At 42.7% G+C, this 18582-nt stretch overlaps 1 pseudogene; it reads right to left on the reverse strand.

Annotated features, from left to right (window-relative positions):
- Positions 1 to 18222: 18222 nt before the first annotated feature.
- LOC117283884 lies at positions 18223 to 18330 on the reverse strand (annotated as a pseudogene).
- Between the last annotated feature and the right edge of the window lie 252 nt (positions 18331 to 18582).

Raw genomic sequence — 18582 nt, forward strand, 5'->3', positions numbered from 1 at the left:
TTTTTTTTTTTTTTTTTTTTTTTTTGCCAGAGGATAACACACAAGGTCTGAAGTCCAATGGCCAACAGAGTCCTTGTTCCCAACTGAAACCTCTGGGCCTGGTCTTTATGGGCGGTGGTCTTCTGAGTTCTGATGAAAATCTCCCATCAAGCTCAGCCTACAGTGCTCTGGTGCTGGGCAGTATCGCCAAATCTTTCCAAACTTCTCTGGTATCAAAACCTTAGTCTTTTTTCTGTTGCTCAGACACACTTGACACCTGTAACTTGAAGAGTGATTGATTTTGGCTCCCATTTCAATAATCTTACTCCTTGCTGTCAGGCTTGATCGGGTCATGAAATGGTTAATGAATATGCTGCTGAATTCCAAGCTACAATTTTTTGTTTGTGTTTTTGTTTTTTGAGGTGGTGTCTTGCTAGGTAGTTCCAAGTTGCCTTGAACTCACTATGTGCAGTGGAGGCTGGCCTCAAACTTGCCGCCATCCTCCTGCCTCAGACTCCCAAGTGTTGGGATCATAGGCGTGCGCAACCACGCCCAGCCCAAGCTGCAGAGAAACATGCAGCAGAGGAGGATGGTGCTGTCTCTAGCAGATAGAACACGGGGTGGAATGCTACAGGAAAGACCTGTACGACATCTTCCCTGTCTGGACCACTGTGTGGACCCCGGCCACAGCTGTTTGCCCTGACCGGCGTGGGTGACAGATGTGCCAGACCCCTCTCCCTCCCACTGTCCTATAAAGACCCTGCCCTTTGTCTTCCCACCCTGATGGGCCTCTCCCCTCAGTCCACCTCCGGCCAGGTGAATAGCATCCCTGCCTCTTTGCTTTCCTCTAGCCTGCTCGGGTGGCCCCATGACGGTGCTCTCTGCTGTGCATCACACCTGTGCAGTCAGCCATCACCAGGCCCTGGTGGCACGGCAGGAGGACCAGGTAGAGGCGACGTGCTCGTGGCATGGCCGTGGTCTATGAAGCATCCCTTTTCCATTCCTCTGATGAATATTTTTAGTAGACCCAGACCCATGATGTGTGCAGGGATGGATTGTTTGATTTACCATTTGTCAGAACTGAAGGATCTGAGACTTTACCCTGAGATTTCTAAGCTAACAAGTCAACCTGCTACAATTTCATGGATGCTGACAGAAGGCCACAAAAAAAATCTGTCAGAGACAAAGGACGGTTTATTACTCACATGGTAGCAGTAGCCAGGGTATCAGCATTTTGGTTTTTTATTTATTTATTTATTTTTTTTTGGAACTGATTCTCCAATCCCAGTCCCCACGGGATGGTGCACAGAGGGTCACATGTTGTTGTCACGTGCAATGGGTTCCTCGTGGCAAAACAACCTTGAGTTAGGGAAACTGCATCTGTACTTGGGTGTAGGTGTGCTTGCCCCACACTCTGGAGGGAGACATTGTCTCTTCTCTCCAAGGCTGTTCACAAATGTAAGTCTTCGAAAAGGTAGTCTTGCATGAAGGCCAAGCCATGCAGAAATGTGTGACAGTTTCCCAGTGATGCTGGCTGTAAGTGCTTTGGGACTGAAACCACATTTATTCCTCTTTGTCACCCTCATGCCTGGTACCTGGGAAGTAAGCAATAAGCACATTTTGGATAAATCATAAAAATGTATAACACAGTATGTGGGAGCAGCTTAAGAATTTGTTCAGCCCAATTGGCCACTTTGTCCTTTAGAAAGACAGTTCTGTCCGTTTCCAACTGCTGCTGTGACCAATTGTCAAAAACTTAGCTTAAAACTACTGGAGGCCAAAAGTCTTAAATGGGTCTCATTAGGTTAAAATTAAGGTGCCAGCTGGGCTGCTTTTCTTTCATAGGCTCCAGGAGCAAATCCACTTCTGGCCTTGTCCAGATTCTAGAGATTTCATGTTCCTTGACTTGGATCCCCTTTCTCCACCTTTTATTTTTCTTCTTGGCAATATTAAGGATTGAAGTCAGGACTTCTCACTGAGCTACATCTGCAACCCTGTTCTGTTTTATTTTGTTTTGTTTTTATTTTAAAACAAGTTCTCATGGAGTAGCTAAATGGCTCGAACTAAGCTCAAATTTGTAATCCTCTTGCTTCAGCCTCCCAGAATGCTGGTTGCTGCTGGAATTGGCATCTCTGTCCTTCCTGTCTCCCTCTTCACCTATAAAGGCCTTTATGATTGCATTGAGAATACCTCCATACTCCAGGTTATTTTTCCAATTCCTAGTGCATTTAGCCATTTGTGGTAGCACAATCACAGTTTCAGAGAATTCAGGTCTGGGCATCTCTGGGGGACCATTACCCTGCCTACCACAATTACCTACCGTTTTGTAGACAGTCAGGTTTTTTTTTTTCAGTGAGATGTCCCTGAAGTATGAAGCATGGTCATTTTGGTTTGGGAATAAGGAATTACTTTTTTTCCTTTGCACTACTTTTTTCCCCTCTCATAATTTACATGTGAAATGAATGTAAAAATATTTTTTTACAACTCTTCTGTTTAGCACCCAAAGCATGCTAAGAAAAGCACTTTCTAAGAAATAGTAGGCAGCGTACCACGTTCTCTTGCAATCTTTCCACATTATATATAGAGGAGATTATGTATATTTTTTGTTCTATAAATTTCTTCCTTAGGAGAAAATTTTTGCCAAAAGAAATGAGAGTTCCTTTAAAGTCTTAGTAAAAGTATTTGAATATGACATAGTAACACACCTTATCTGACAGAAAAAAGATCAGGTCTAAGCAGATATGTGCTGGGAGTTTGACTAACTACCTAACTCACCATCTCAGCCACTCGTGAATAAATTAGATAGCTACTTGTATGGCCCTAGCATAGAGGTGTACACTGTTGCCCTAGGCCCAATACCCTGTCAAGGGATAAGGCACAAGTCACACACCCAGGTTCTCACTCTATAACCCTAAAGCAGAAAACTTAGCTAAATTTCTAACAGGTCTGAGTCCTTTCCGTTTTGTAAAACATAACATACCTACAGGAAATGGATAAAACATATTTATAAACATTCATATAACCATCCTCTAGAACAGGGCCTAGAAAATACGGCCCATGAACTGAAGGCAGTCTGCCACTATAAAGTTTTATTGGAACACACTAGTGCCAATTCTTTCCCACATCACCTGTGTCTCTAGGCACTACTGGCAGAGCTGAGTAGTTGGGTCAGAAACCATAGGGTCCAAAGGCCTAAAACAATGACTCTGTGGACCCTCACAGAAAAGGTTTGCTGGCTGAGATGATTAATTGTAGCAAAGTAGCCGTGACGTTGTGAGGCGGAGCCTGGCGAAGGAGGCGGGTCCCTAGGGCGTGACCCGGAAGTGTTCCTCTCCTCTGCCAAGCCGCCCTGCCTTGCCGTGCTGCTGCCTGGGAGCCGGTCACCGATGGACTGAAATCGTCACACATTGTGAGACTCAAAAAACCTTTCCGCCTTTAATTTCAGTACGGTGTCCCGGCAGTGATGAGGAAAGCAACAGTGATACTGGATCTCCGACTGTGGGACTTCACGGTCACCCACTGCAAATATTGACCTATAATCAGACAGTCCCTTTTTCTCATTCTCTCTCCTTCTCCCTCCCTCTCCACCCCTCTCTGCCCGCTCTCCTCCTTTCCTCTCCTCTCTCTCGTTTCTCTCTCCGCACCTTCTCCCCGCCTCTTCTTCCCTCTCCTATTTCTCTGATCTCTCACATAGACGATGACCAAGTGCCTTCCGACAGCCTGGAGCCTTTCTGCTGACAGCTGTCCCTCTTCTCCATCAGCAACCGCGGCCCTGCCTTAGTGGTCATGATTTTTTTAAATCAGTTTTAGAACCTAACTAATGCTGAAATGTGGTACTGTATAGTTCAGTTTTGTCTGTGTTTGACATGTGTAGGTTTTTTGCTTTTTGTTTTTGTTTTTGGTACGCAGGTTTGAACTCGGACCCTTGCACTTGCCAGGCAGGCGAGGTGCCACTGAGCTACCTCCCTGGCCCGAGTGTTTGAATTTTATAAGAAATATCTTAACGTGGTTTGGGATCTAGCTCAGTGGTTCCACTGCCGGCCTCACAAGCATAAGGACCTGAGTTCGATCCCCAGTACAAAAAAAAAATCATAACAGATACCCCATCCATGTCCTCTGTATCATATACAAATGGGTTTCTGCTGGGTGTATGTGTAGGAATAGACTTGCTGCATCAAAGAACAAGGGCTACTTTTTTGCTTTGATAGATTCCTCCAGATCGGTTTCCCAAAAGTATTTTAAAAAATCCATATCCAGCCAGTCAGTCCACATTCTCACCAACACTGAGACTATCTCTGGAGTTTTATTTACTTATCTATGAAGGATGGCTATAAGTAAGGTTATCTCAATATCTCACTGGAGTTTACTGTATTTTCATGATAACTTGCAGACCTTGAGGGCTTTTTCATTTTCCTATAATAAATTGCCCACTATAATTTCCTTTTTCTCTGAAATGATTTTTCAAGTTTTCTCTATCGGGTTCTGTGTACTTTTTATCGATTTCTACTTCTTTATATATTCTAGAGACTAGTTCTTCATAAGTTATATGTGACACCAATAGCCACTCAACAGCTTTCCTTGTCACTCTTTTTATATTATCTTTTGATGAAAAGAACTTCTTGATTTTTAATATTGTCAAATTTGCTACACTTTTCTTTTATGGTTAGTGCTTTTTTGTGTGTCTCATTTTCTTCCCTATCCTGAAGATACTCTCCTGTGTTATCTGCTTAAAGCTTTACAGGTTTGCTTTCTACAGGGCTTTAATGTAAACTAGAATTCATTTTTGCCTGGTATAATATAGAGGACAGTAATATTTTTTCTATACTGATACCCATCTGTGCCAACACCATTTACTGAAGATACTTTCTATCCTAATTTTCCTCAGAGCTTCTCTTGTATGTGCATAGAGGCATGTATGGGTGTGTTTGCTATGTTACCTGTTATACCTCGTTGGTGTTTGTATCTCCCCCACATGAATATTACTCTGCCTTCATTATTATAAAATGAGCAGTGAAAACTAGTAGAACAGTGCATCTCACCTTGTTCTTCAAGGATGTATGTGGGTATTGTTGGCCACCTGTACTTACAGATGCATTTTGGAATTAACCTGTTGAGTTCCATAAGTTCTAGAAAATATGTAAATCAATTTGGGGTAAACTGACCAATTTTGCAATATTAATCTTTCAGCCCACAATCAGAATATATTTGTATGTTGTTTAGGTCTTTAAATTTTTTCGGTACACTTTAATCATGTTACCTCTATTGGCTTTATGTGAGTTTTTTTTGGCCCCATTGGCCGATGATGTCAAATCTTAGAGTTGATTCAGCTCTAATCTGAGTATCTTTTATTTTCAACATAAAAATTAAATCACCCATAAAAGTATAGGTTTTGTTTTCAACTGTTAAATCTTTTTTTTTCTTGACTTTCTGCACTTAACTACTACAAAATTGAAATAAAGTAGTAATAACAATCACTTTCTTATTCTGATTTCAAAGGGAAAACAGTTTTTCAGCATTAAGCATGATATCTGTTGAGTGGCATTTTTATAGATCCTCTGTGGATCAGGTAGCTCACTTTTTACTGCTGGTTTTTAATCTTAAGTAATATTACATTTTGGGTAAGCTTTTTCTCTATTGGCATTATTTTCATTAATATGTTAATGTGACTCATTGAAGTAATTGGTATCCTAAACCAATCTTTGACCTTGCATTCTTTTTTTTTTTTTTTTTTTTTTTTTTTTTTTTTTTTTTTTTTTTTTTTTTTTTTTTTTTTTTTTGGTACCGGGGATTGAACTTGGGTCTTTGCGCTTGCAAGGCAGGCCACCGAACCGCTGAGCTAAATCCCCGGCCCTGACCTTGCATTCTTAGAATGAACAGCAATTTGGTTTTAACGTGTTATACTTTTCACATATTACTAGATTCCACTTGCTAATATTTTGTTCAGGAATTGTATATCTGTATTAGTGTGAGAGATTGGTTTATAGTTTCTCCTTTTCATTATTATCCTTGTGAATCTTTAATGAAAGTTATGTTAGCTCATAAAATGTGAGAAGCAAGGGGAAAAAAAGCATTATGCTATTTCACTTCTGCATTCTCTACATACAAAATAATACTTCCCAGCCTCCCTTGTGGTTATGTTGCCCAATAGGAATTTGAGTACCCAGAACAGCACTTGCAGCCCAGATAAGAATTGTAGACGGGGCCGGGAATTTAACTCTGTGGTTCCACCGCCTGCCTCAAAAACCTAAGGTCCTGAATTCGATCCCCAGTACCAAAAAAAAAAAAGAATCATGGTACCATCTCCATATTTCCTCACATAGGCAACTTATATTTCAAATGGAGCAACTAACTATCCAATAGAGGACTAGCACATGACTTACATTACTCCCACTAATATAGACTATCCTCCTTTTTCTATTGTCTTGTATAAATAATTTGTATAAAATTTAAATTGTCTTTTTCTTAGATTTGTGGCAGAACTCACCAGTGGTTTTCATTAGAAGATGATTTGTGACTTCTGGTTTCATTTCACTAATGGTTGTAAGTGTCCAGTTTTTCTATTTCCCTTTCAGTCAGTCATGCTGTATTTTTAAACAATTTGACCGTTGAATCATTTTTTTTAATTTATTCACATGGAGATATTTACGGTATCATCTACTTACTATATTTTTAAATGTTTGTAGAATATCCATCTTTTCATTTCTTATACTTATTATTTGTCTTTTTTTAATCATTCTGGCCTGAAGTTTCTCAGTCTTAATAATCTTTTCAACACACCAACCTTTGCTTTCGTGCACTTTCTTTATTTTGTGGATAGCTTGTGTTAAGTTCCATTCTGATCTTATCTTTATTTCTTTCCTTTCCTTTTTCCTTTTTGGGGGTTTATCCAGCATTTATTATAATTTCCTCAGATAAATACTTCATTAATTTTCAGCTTTAAATTCTAACGTAAATACGTACAGTTACAAGTATCCAACTCCTGTACGTCTCCCTCTTTAGATAACAGTCATTTTCACTCTTCTGTTAAAAGTTTTCTCTAATTTTCAGTTTATGATTTGTTCCACAGATTATTTAGAAGAGCTTAATTTATAAATTAATGAGGACTTTCTAATTATCTCTTTGCTGCTAATTTCTAGATTACTTGACATGGCTGTTGAAGACGTGGCATTATTTAATATTTTTGTCTTTAAATTTTGTTGATTCTTGCTTGTTCAAGATATGGATAATTTTTATAAAAGTACTCGCATGTACCTGAAAACAACTTCACAATTACTGATTCATTTTCCCCCTCTTTTACCCTGTGGGTATATTTTGAGGCTTAGAATGAATGTACCATCTGCCATAGAGGATTTGTACTCATTCCTGCGTGAAAGCGCTTGTTACTTGTTGGTCATTAAAACAAATTCACAGAGTGGGGATGTAGCTCAGTGGCAGAATGTGTGTTTAGCATACACAAGGCTCTGGATTCTATCTGCATCAACCAGCCAACCTATAAATAATTAAAACAATTCCTAGCTTAAAATTCAGTGGTTCAAATTGGCATTGGAAACCCAAGTTACAAATCTGACCATTCCCTGGGCTCTATGAACATGGGCTGTTGTGAACATGTTTCTCCCTTTCTGTTTTTCTTCTTCTCTGTCTGGCAACAAGGTACCCTTTCTATGATCTTTTGGCAAGAGGTGGTAGTGGTATGGCTAAGAGTTTATTTCAGGTTCACGTTACCCCGAGTTTGCCTTTGGGGTCCAAAGAAAAGGACCCCAAATTTCTATCCTCCTTGATTAGATTTTTAATTGCCACAATTGTTAGTGCTTGGGAGATAAAAGTGACTTTGATGTTCTGGATGTCTTTCATTTTTTAAGGCCTAGTTTTACCTAGATTTGACTTCCTTTCATAAGCTGATTGATATTTTTAAAAATCTTAAATTTTTTAAAAGAATTTTTACCTATAGTTTTAGTGCAAATCACTTGAGACCCATTCTTGCAATCAAATGTGTGTATATCATGTGTGTATGCATGTTTTAGGTTTATTCCATACAATATGATCGAGTGTTTGCAATAATACCTTAAAATGTTCAGAGGATATTATTTTGAGATCCACTTGTTAAGCTTGAAATACAAAGGGCCATTTTGTGCCTCTCCAAATACTCATTTCTCTCAGAAAGTGGCATTGGTAGAAGTCCAACACGACATCTATAGAATTTTTATGTGATTTTATTTTTAAATGATTATCAGATGACTTTTAACTTGCTTGGCTTGATTGTGCTTAGCCTGGGTCTTCAACTGTCTGCTAAATGTAGCAACTAACATCTTTGTGACACTTGTAAGTTTAGAAAGCACTTTAACCATCATCTTCTGATTTGACTCTCCCTTTATGCTTGCCAGCTAAACAAGGGAGGGACAGTTAGTGTATTCTCAGGGCAGGGAAGTAGAACCTATCAGCCAAAACTTTGTTCTCCTTATTTAGTGATCTTCTAACACAATGCTCAGTATCTTCAGAACTCTGATGCAAAATATTCCTAAAATAAAATTTTTGAGAGGTGGACTGTTTGGTAAACACCGTAACATTTCTAACTGGACTAGGAGAATGAATGTGCTATCAACTGTCAATGGTTTGGATTCTCACAAGTTTTAGAATTGTCTGTCCTGAAAATAAAACCACACATAGCTACTTTTATCTCGTTATCATTGTTATTGCTACTAGTGATGATTACGATTTTGAGAATTAGGTCTTTCCTTCATCCTGGCATCCTTTTCTTTTGTTTGTTTGTTGGTTGGTTGGTTTTTTGAGACAGGGTCTCACTATGTAGGTGAGACTGTCCTGGAACTCACTATGTAGCCCAGGCTGGTCTCAAACTCACTGCAGTCCTCCTGCCTCAGCCTCCCAAGTGCTGCGATTACAAGCCTGTGCCACCACGCTCAGCTTGGCATCCTTTTCTTTCTTCCTCCTCCTTCCACTCCCTGGGTGCCTCCCTTAATCTTATGGTTCTGTTTTTCTTCTTTCTTTTCTGTCCTCCCTCTTTTTATTCTACAGTGTACCACTTGCGTTTGAGTGAAATTAAGCAGGAGAATGTAGGGGAGGGAAGATGGGGAGCCGGATTCCTTGCACCTGAGCTGTGTTCTTCCAGGCTCTGGTATTTGAGGAAATAAAAGAACTTAGTTGAAACTGGTGTGAAATGACTGTAACCCAAATATCCCCAGAATTCAGTGTGTTTATGAATAAATGCCATCATATTAAACAGCAAGTCTGGATGTTACTCTCATATACAGACCACTACATACAGAATTTCCAGCCCCGTGAAAAGAACCCCAGGGTCATTTGCATACCTCACCTGGTAGGCAGAGAGCCCTCTGCTGCTCGCGTCTCTGCTGCACAGACTTCCCTGTGTGCTTCTGGGCCGTGCCCGTACTATAGACCTTGCTAGCTGCCTATGCTTAACCTGCAAGTCACCTGAGCAATGCAACAGTGCCTTGTGCGGTCCCAGTAAGAAATGACTTTCTCCCTTCTGTGTTATACTCGGAGTGTCCCAGTGGGGCTGTTCGTGTCCAGATACGGGACTGAGTTGATTCCTACCGTCTCTTGGATTAATATGCAAAGCCATGTTCGTCCCCGGGTTGGACAGAGAGAGTGGGTCGGTCACGGTAAGACTTAGGAACAGCTTCCGGGCTTCGCTCAGAGTCAGGCTCACCTCACGCACCCTTGGCTTCCTTCCTTTTCATGGTGAATTCTCTCTCCAGGGTGCTGTAGTTTCCCGAGAGGTTCTCGGGATCCTGTCCACATAACTCTGCCCTGAGCACTGGAAATTCTGAGTGCTGGATGTCAGAATCTCAGTTTTAGGTGAATATGAAGTATTTCCAAAAGATCTTTGGCCCTCGTGATAATTAGATGATCATGTAGACAAGTGGGCAGTAGGGAGAGGGTCTACTTACCCTGTGGCTGCTGTAGCCACACCGCAGGCTAAGCCATGGGGCCTGTGGCGCTGCTGGCTCCCTACCCATATTTGTTCTCTCCTTTTTTAAAATGGAATTTTAATTTTATTCGAAGTGGCAGTGCACTGAAAAGTTATATGAACATCCAGTCTCTCCTAGGAAGGTGTGGCCATGTAATCAGGCTCTAGCCAATGAGACAGAAGTGGGAGTGCTTGGGCTGGCTTTGGGAAACTCCTTAAAAGGGAAAGAGATAGAGGTTCTGCAGCAAGGACCCGAGTTCGAGTTCTATCCCTGATACCAAAAAAAAAAAAGGAAAGAGCCAATTGCACATATGTTTGCTTTTCTTCGTCCTCTGGGGGAAGGGCTGCTGGGAATTGGTCATAATAGCTGAGGTGCTAGGGGCCCTTTGTACTATGTTTGAAGGTGGGTACCCCATAAGGGTGGCTGTGGACAAAGGGAAGAAGGAACCTGGTTCCCAGTGTTAGGGAATTGGCCTGGCAACCTTGGGCTTGCTACTTTCGGGCTTTTATTCTCAGAAAAATAAAATACGCCTCCGTGTGCTCTGGCTCTTGCTATTTTTAGTTTTCTGTTAATATGCAGCTTTTCCTAGTGCTAACTGATGAGGTCTTCTGATGGTGAGCTAGGTTTGGAGCACTTTTCCTTGGGTTTGTATTCAGCTTCCCCATATTTGCCTTCTGTCCTTCCTTGAACAGTGTAGCCAAGCACCTTGAACCTGCTTCATTTCTTCGTGGGCCACATGAGGTCATTAGAGTACCTACCTCCAAGGGCTCTTACAGCGGTCCCTGGCACATAGTCTTCATTAAGAAAATGTTACTTTCATAATTTTCATTATTACCACTAGACGTGAAAGAAGAGGAACCGTTCCTGTTTGGATTGAGTGTGACTCCAGCATGGCTCGCCTGCCATTTCATTTGTAACTGCTTGAGCTTCATTCTGGTTCCTGTGACAGAGAGGCAGCACCTTTTTTCTCAGGTGTCCAGATGGGAGACCCGTGGGTGCCTACTTCGGCCTACATTCTCCTTTCATTTCTGACATTGAAGAATGGTCTAGTTTCGGTAAACATTTCTAGATTTCATCTCGAAGCTCAAAATCAGTTACAGCCCTGGCAAGTCCAAGTTTGTCTTCAACCCAGATTTTACACTGTTATGCAAAGATTACAACAATGCAGTCTCATCGGCTCAGTTTGAAAATACAGCCATCGCTGTAACTCAGGGCAGGATGGGGCAGGTATAAAGCTTTGCAGATGCATGTCCTCTTCTGATGGAAAAAAAAACCCAAAAGCAAAACCCTGAAGAGGCCCACTTTAATCCACAGGCAGAGAACCTCAGCAAAAATCAGTCCAGACGCCCTTCACCTTGCTCCTATGGACATGAGAAGAGGAATAGTTCAAAGTGAAAATGACCGGGAAGAATGTGAGACACTCTCTGAGGCAGACACAAAAACCGCACAGCCTGTGAATACTGTTTGCGTCCACACCTTTATTCTGCCCCTGCCGTTGACCCTTTATCATTTGCACCCTTTTGTGCTGGGCCGTCTCAGGGATTTCTCTTACGATAAGTCCCAAACCTGCACTGAATCGGCCATTTGATGACCATTCGTGTCTCTAGTAAGAGTGAACGCATAGGCCTCCACTTGGGGCAGGATAGCTGTACACTTGCACAGCAGGGTAATGGCCAACCCTCGGGGGCACCCCACGGAGATCCTGGGCCAGGTGCATGAGGAGAGGAGGCTGGTGCCTGCACATTTTCGGAAGGGATTCGTTCAGATATTTCGGGGTCTGATTCTTTGAACAAGGTAGAAACAGAACAAAAAGAAGTCAGAAAAAACCCAAACTGTCCATGAAAAATCAGCCTCTGAATTTACCACTGTGTTTGAGCATGCTAAAGATGATGGCCACATCAGGCCAGCCAGGTGGGGTGCTGGGCACAGTTCAAAGGACCAAGCTCTACAGGCACAAGTGGGCAGAACCCATGTCTCACTCAGGCTGAAAGCAAGTGCTCGTATCTGCAAGCCTGGGTGGCTGGGCAGCTCAGCTGGGGAAAAAAAAAAAAATGCATCTCTTAAGCCTGCAGGATACCAGGAACTCAAAGAGAGCTGCCCAGGGCTCTGTTTGATCTGTGCTGGTCAGGGGCAAGTCATAGTTTAGTAAATGGGGAATGAAGGAAAAATTCAAAACAACACTATGTCTTTCTGCCTGCAGGCTCTATGTGCTCCTCCTTTGAGTCTTACCCTTGCTGTCTTCCTGATGCTCTTGATAATTATTTAATTGGTCTTCAGTCCTAATGGAAACTGTTTGAACTGTTTTTTCAGGAGTAGTAGATAGTGACTGATTGTTCAGCTCCTTGAGGAGTAAACACAGAGGAAACCCCTCCCCCTTTGATCACAGAAAAGCAGTACTTTGGATTTAGTTTTCAGTATGCAAATACTTTTTTTTTTTTTTTTTACTAGCCAGGTATCTAATGACAAAGCAGTAGCTTTGCAAATGAACAAACAGAAAACCACCAAGAATAAAAAAAAAAATCTAAATTAGAGACAATTTAGGTAAGATTAAGAGGGGAAAAAAATGAACTGCTTTCTCCCCCACCCCCACCCCCAGTAACAGTGCATAATAAAACAAAGGGAAGCTCTTAGACCTGCTGTTAAGTAGCTACTTAGCCCATGTAAGTACCCTGTCTTTATTCTGGGCTTGGTGCTACAGTAAAATTTAGGAGGTACTGATAAGGGCTCTGTACTCAGCCCAGTCAAGACTCGATGAAAGAATATAATGCTTTTCTTTTGCTAAATTCAAACTCTATGCTGCTACCAAGTGAGAAATTTCAAGAGTGCTATACAAAGCACAAAGTTGGCATTGTTTTTATTACTAGCCATGTCTGTGACAATAGCGCAGTTCATGCCAAAGCAACAAAGCATAAATGCCATAAGTAATACTATGGCGAGGCAGCTCCTCTCTTGAGCACAGCAGAGCCAAAAAAATGCAACAGCTGCCAGAGACTGGATTATTCCCCTACCTTGGGATCTCGTTAGGCACTGGCGTGGTCATTCGGAGAACTACTTTATGTCATTGGATTCCCACTTGGCTCTCTCCCTATCAGGCAGAATGATACCTTTGTCTTTCCTGCAATCCCAGAGTGTCTTAATGAGATGATCCCATCATAGAACACTTGGACATCAAAAGCGGGAATGGGAGTTGTGGATCCAACTCTTTGGGAGGGTGAGGCCCGCCCCTGGATTCTTTGACGTTACCCCTGAGTGCCCTACACGGATGTCCTCGCTCCACCCCTGTGGTCTGTGTGATCTCTGAACCCTTCCAACTGGCGCTTTTCACAATGTGCTGTCACTGTTTTTCTCCATGGGCTGTGAGAGCCTGGGGATCCATGTCTCATTCATCCTGGTGTCGCCAGAGCTGGTGCAGCTCCAGGCACAGCAGACGCTCATTAAATTACTTGTCCAAGAAACAATAATATGCCAATCACTTTTTATTACAGCTTGTGTGTCTTGTGTGACATGGTCCATATCTTTAAGTTTTTCAACTTTTGGAGTATTGTCTAGACTTTATCGGTTGAACATCCTTAATTTAAAAATCTGAAACCTGAAATCCTCTAACATCTAAAGATTTTTGAGCATCATGTTGCCTCCCAAAAAGTTGGAGTTTGAAGCATTCTGAATTGCTGTCAGTTTACTCTCCTGCTCATAACCAGCGTTACCTTGCTGTCTTAGTTACGCTTCTCTCATTGCTGAGATAAAATAGCCGACTCCCGGTGTTAAAGTGGAAAGGTTTATTTAGGTCGTGGTTTGTAGAGGTTTCAGTCCACAACCAGCTGTCTCCAATGCAGAGTGGCACGTGGCAAAGGGGTTTCACAGAGGAGATACAGTTCATGGTGCCCATACCAAAAAGCAACCAAGGGATCCTTAATATTTTAACAGTGTCTTCCTGCCCCTTTCATCCTATTCAGACTACTTATGGCAGGTAGCACCCACACATGCCCCAGGGCCTAGCATTGCACCACTCATCAGTCACAGGCTCTAGATTCGCCCACCTCTGAAAAAGCCCCATGTAAGATCACGTGAGGCTTGGGACATCTAAACACAAGCCGTACCTCTTGCTTTGGCAGTAATTCCAGGTTTTAATAAAGCACTTCTAGTCTTGAATGCTCAAAAGAGTTAGGAATTATGAACTACAGGATTTTCTGTGCTTTGGCCAGATAAAAAGTGAGATAGCTGGTAGGAGAATGGGAGGAAACAGGAATCCAGAAAGTCCCTACTGTGTGCCTTCCATTTAGAACATATTAGTTAGACTGGTAGCAGACTGGCAACCCACAGATACAACCTTGACTGAGATTCCTTCTGATTGGCCTGTATTTTTTTAAAAAAGAGATTTGATTTTGAATATTCTAAGTCCAGTGGAGTGGATATAGTTTATCTGAGCCCTGTAATCTTATTTTCACATGTGACTCATTTTACACATTAGTGTAACCTACCAGATTCTGGCAGGAACTTTAATTTGCTACCCTCATCTGGTTTAACCACCTTTTAAATTTTCTTATCTTGTCATGGCTGTGGTACACAGCCTTTTAAAATAGCTCTGAAGGTCCTTACCTCCTGGCCTCTACTCCTTGTGTCATCCCTGCCCCTTGTGTGGGAGCTAGATATAATGGCTTGCTTCTAATATATATATAGCTCAGTAAACGTGAGGTCTCACAAACACTTCCAAGAAGAGGTTATGAAAGACACTGGCCCCTGTCACGCTGGAAGGCTCTCCTTCATTCCTTGCCCTGTAGGCTGCTCACTTTAGCGATCCGAGCTCCCATGTGGAGAGGCCCACAAAGCGCAGAGCTGAGGGTGGGCTCTGGCCAGCAGCTAGCTCAAGTCTTCAGTGCAACAGCCCATGAGAGAATATGCTGCCGGCAACCACGGAGTGAATGTGGAAGTGATCTTGCTGCCATTAAGCTCTGAGATGCCTGGGGCGCAAAGCTCACCTCGATTACAACCTCCTAAAGGACCACGGCTGACACCGTGGCTGCAGCTATGGAGAAGTATCTGTTGTAGACGATAAGAAAGCCTACATTCCAGGGAAGCTACTACACCAGGGATGCAGCTCAGTGGTAGAGCAATTGCCTGGCACGTCAAGGCCTTGGGTTCAATCCCCAGTACCTCAGCAGAAAACAGCTGGGAGTCAGATAAGGACACTTCGGTCATCAATGGACAGTGCCAACCACAGCAGTCCCCTAAGAGTGTGGGGAAGCACCACCATAGCTCCAGTGGATCATCTTGCCCAGGAAAGTCCGCCATCACGATGTCATAGCACAACACGTCATGTGTCTATGGCGAGGACGGTCGAACAAACCTCCTGCACTGTCGGTCATACAAAAGTATAGCATTTGCAGGTACACGCGGCGCATAACGCTGGGTAATGATAATGAACAACTATATTACTGGTAGGTGCTTACTACGCAGATTATCCTTGTTTTAGACAATATTGCTGCTACTTAGAAAACGTGCACTGGCACTGTGCAACAGTACTCCGTGTCACACCAGCAGCAGCAGCCTCACACACCTCGGTGACTGTGTCAGGAGGCCAGGTTGAGCGACTGACTCATCGTGTCTGTGATGCGTGCGCAGTGACAAAGCCATCCTATCGTGTGTTTCTCGGAAGAGATTCCCACCATTAGACAACTCGCGTGCAGCTCGACCTCCTGCCTTCTCTCTCCTCACTCAACGCACGGCAGGAATTGGTGGCATTGAGCCCCTTTCCCAACTGCCACCTGCCCAGGCTGGTGCTCCAGGTGAACGTGAGCCTCCTCATTGTCTGGCTTGCCAAACGCTTCACCAGCACGAAGATAGCTCTAACCAATCAAAAAACAGAGCGAGACAGAGTTTTAAACTAAACACCCATCGCTGGAGTATTATGTTTGGAAACGTAATTCTGGTGAGGAAGGGAATTTGTTTTTTTTTTTGTTGTTGTTGTTGTTTTTCTTGTTACTTTCAGGGGAATTTATCTATACTGGGAAAATATATACATATCCCTCTCTTGCCCCGATGCCGCAGTCCATCACAATGCAGAAGACGCTGCCAGCCTTGAAGGAAGCTGAGTGTGGGAAGGTGTCATGTGGACCTGCTCAGGTAACCATGACCTCGCTGGGTCCTCCATGTCCACTGAACAGGAACCAGAAGGGTGGGGTCCTGTTACCCACAACAGGAGCTGTTTCTCATTTCCCACTTTTACCATCCATCATGATTTCCTTTCCCAGGCTTGGTTTGGGGATAGCACCTCTGTCCTGCCATCTTATGAGACTGTGAATAATTCCCTCCCTTCATTTATACTGCTTCTGTGAAGTGTAACTCTGTCATGTTCCTCCAGAGCCTTCTCTTTTTCTAGGTTATATAAATTTAGCTCTTCACCCTCCTTTTGTAACGTGCCCTCCAATCCTCTTGCCAGTTGATTAATTTTCTCCATTCTTTCCACATATGCGCAGGTACATAGCCTTTTTTGCATGTTAGAGGGCCATAGGAAAAAGGCCTGAAGAAGATATGAAAAGTCAAGTCTTAACTAAGAAAGGGAAAGATAGGAACTGTTATGAGTCTGATAGTTAATGCGTGGAAACTTATGAGAGAGAGGCTCGTGGAAATACTGCATTTGGAAAAGGTTATGATTTGGGGAAACTGTATTCAGTTTCTTTCTCAAGAGAGAATTCTAATTAACATCAGCCTGCAAGATGTTTTCAACTTGTGCTGGGGCAGCAGCCGACAGATGGATCTTTCTCTGGCGTTCCTCTTGTCTACATCACCACCCCTTTCTCGTTTTTTCTCTCCCCAAACCTCATTTGCTGTTCTCCACCTAGGGCTGAAAGAAGTACCATGAGTGTGAACTCTCCCTTCTACTTCAGGGTGCCTGTAAGCCTCTGGGGAAACCCTTTGTCTCTTCTTAAAGCTTGCAGAACTGTCTGGAGACAAGTATCTTCCCTGCTTGGCTCTGGGCTTTCTAGCCTACATGACGGCATTTAGAGGTGCGTCTCAGGTTGTTTGATTTCACTACAGAAAACACCTCACTACCAGAGGCAGAATCAATGCATCTGTGTCTTATCTTTGTCTTTTCTACAAACACCCTGGAAACCCACATTCTTTCCCTTTTCTGATTTCAAAGGATTTGTCTCATTTTTCGTGATTTTTGAAAGCTGTGCTTTATTTGTCTCTCCCATTCCTGTGGCTCCTTAATCTTTGCTTCAGGAAGTTGAAAGGAAAAACACTTTAAATCCCAGGATTTAAATGTACTTCTAGCACCAGGGACCATTTCTAGACTTTCCCTGTTACAGTAACAAGGCACTCGGCCCTGTATCCTCTGAGACATGATTTTGCATAAAATGAAATCTGGAAAACAATAGTATACTTTTAAACAGTTTCATGGTTACATATTTAGTTCAGAACTCAAGACCTTCTAGAGCTTTTACTTTGGGTGGTCAGCAAAGCGTGGCTGTCCTTGTTTTAGCGATGGATATCTCAAACTGTGAAGAGGTTCTAAGATGTCCTTTTACATCCTTAGTGACAGAAATGAGACCGACACTTATGGGGCTTCTCATTACCCAGACTGTCACCTGATGTGGTTGCCCAATGGGAAATGAAATAATAGAACTTTCCACCAACCTTTCATCATGTATTTTTTAGTACTTGTGCTACTACTCCTGTACGTGGCTTTTAGCCTTACTCTAACAAGGTGGTGCTTATCTTTGCAGGAACCAAAATGTTATTCTGAAAAAAAAATGACAAGGGACATTATTCTAGACCTACAGAATGGCTTAGCCTGATGAATAGGTTCTCTGAATTTACCTAATTTGACTCTTAACAGGTGAGAATGTTTTCCATTTAGCTCTAGATGGTCTGTCTATGATCCCATCAGGAAACCAAGAGGGAAGGAAGCAAGTGGTAGTTAGCGAGCAGAACAGGGCAGGCATGTATTGTGTGATCTGAATTACATCGGGGGCAAGGGGTGGGTGGAAGGGAAGAGGATACAGAGGCTGTTACAGACAATATTGAACTTACCCCCTTAAAATTCACATCTTGAAGCCTTAATCCTCAGTACCTTACGATGTGTCAGGATTTGGAGAGACAGTCTAAGTTAAAATGAGGTCTTTTTCTTGTTAGTAACACCTCCCATCCTTTCAATCTGTATTAGGTTATCATAAGTTTTTGTTTTTGCTTTGTTTGTTGAAGCAGTATCTCACTACACAGACCAGGCTTCGCTCCTCTTGCCTCAGCCTCAGGAGTTCCAGGATCGTGGGCTGGCACCACTGAGCCTGCTGGTACTGTTCCTTCTTGTATGTATCAAAACTCATACTGAGCAGTGAGCTCTGGGTTACAAAAGTGGATTTATTTTTTGGACCTGCCCGTAAGTGAGATAAAAACAGACACACGAGTGCCACAAATTGAGCCCTTTTGAGTGACCTCGACTCCAGTGTCACTGGTGTCCTTAGAAGGAAATTAGGACAGGCAGAGCAAAACACCGGCAACATACACAGAAAAGGCCAGTGGAGGACACAGCAAGTAGTAGCCACCTAGAAGCTGAGAAGGGAGGCTTCAAGGAGAAACCAAACCTACCAACACCTTGATCTTGGACTTCCAGCCCCCAGAACTGTAAGAAAATAAATGTGCATGGTTTAAGTAG

The sequence above is a fragment of the Fukomys damarensis genome, unplaced genomic scaffold (assembly GCF_012274545.1).
Source record: "Fukomys damarensis isolate Sample0158 unplaced genomic scaffold, DMR_v1.0_HiC HiC_scaffold_31, whole genome shotgun sequence".
NCBI classification, from domain to species: domain Eukaryota; kingdom Metazoa; phylum Chordata; class Mammalia; order Rodentia; family Bathyergidae; genus Fukomys; species Fukomys damarensis.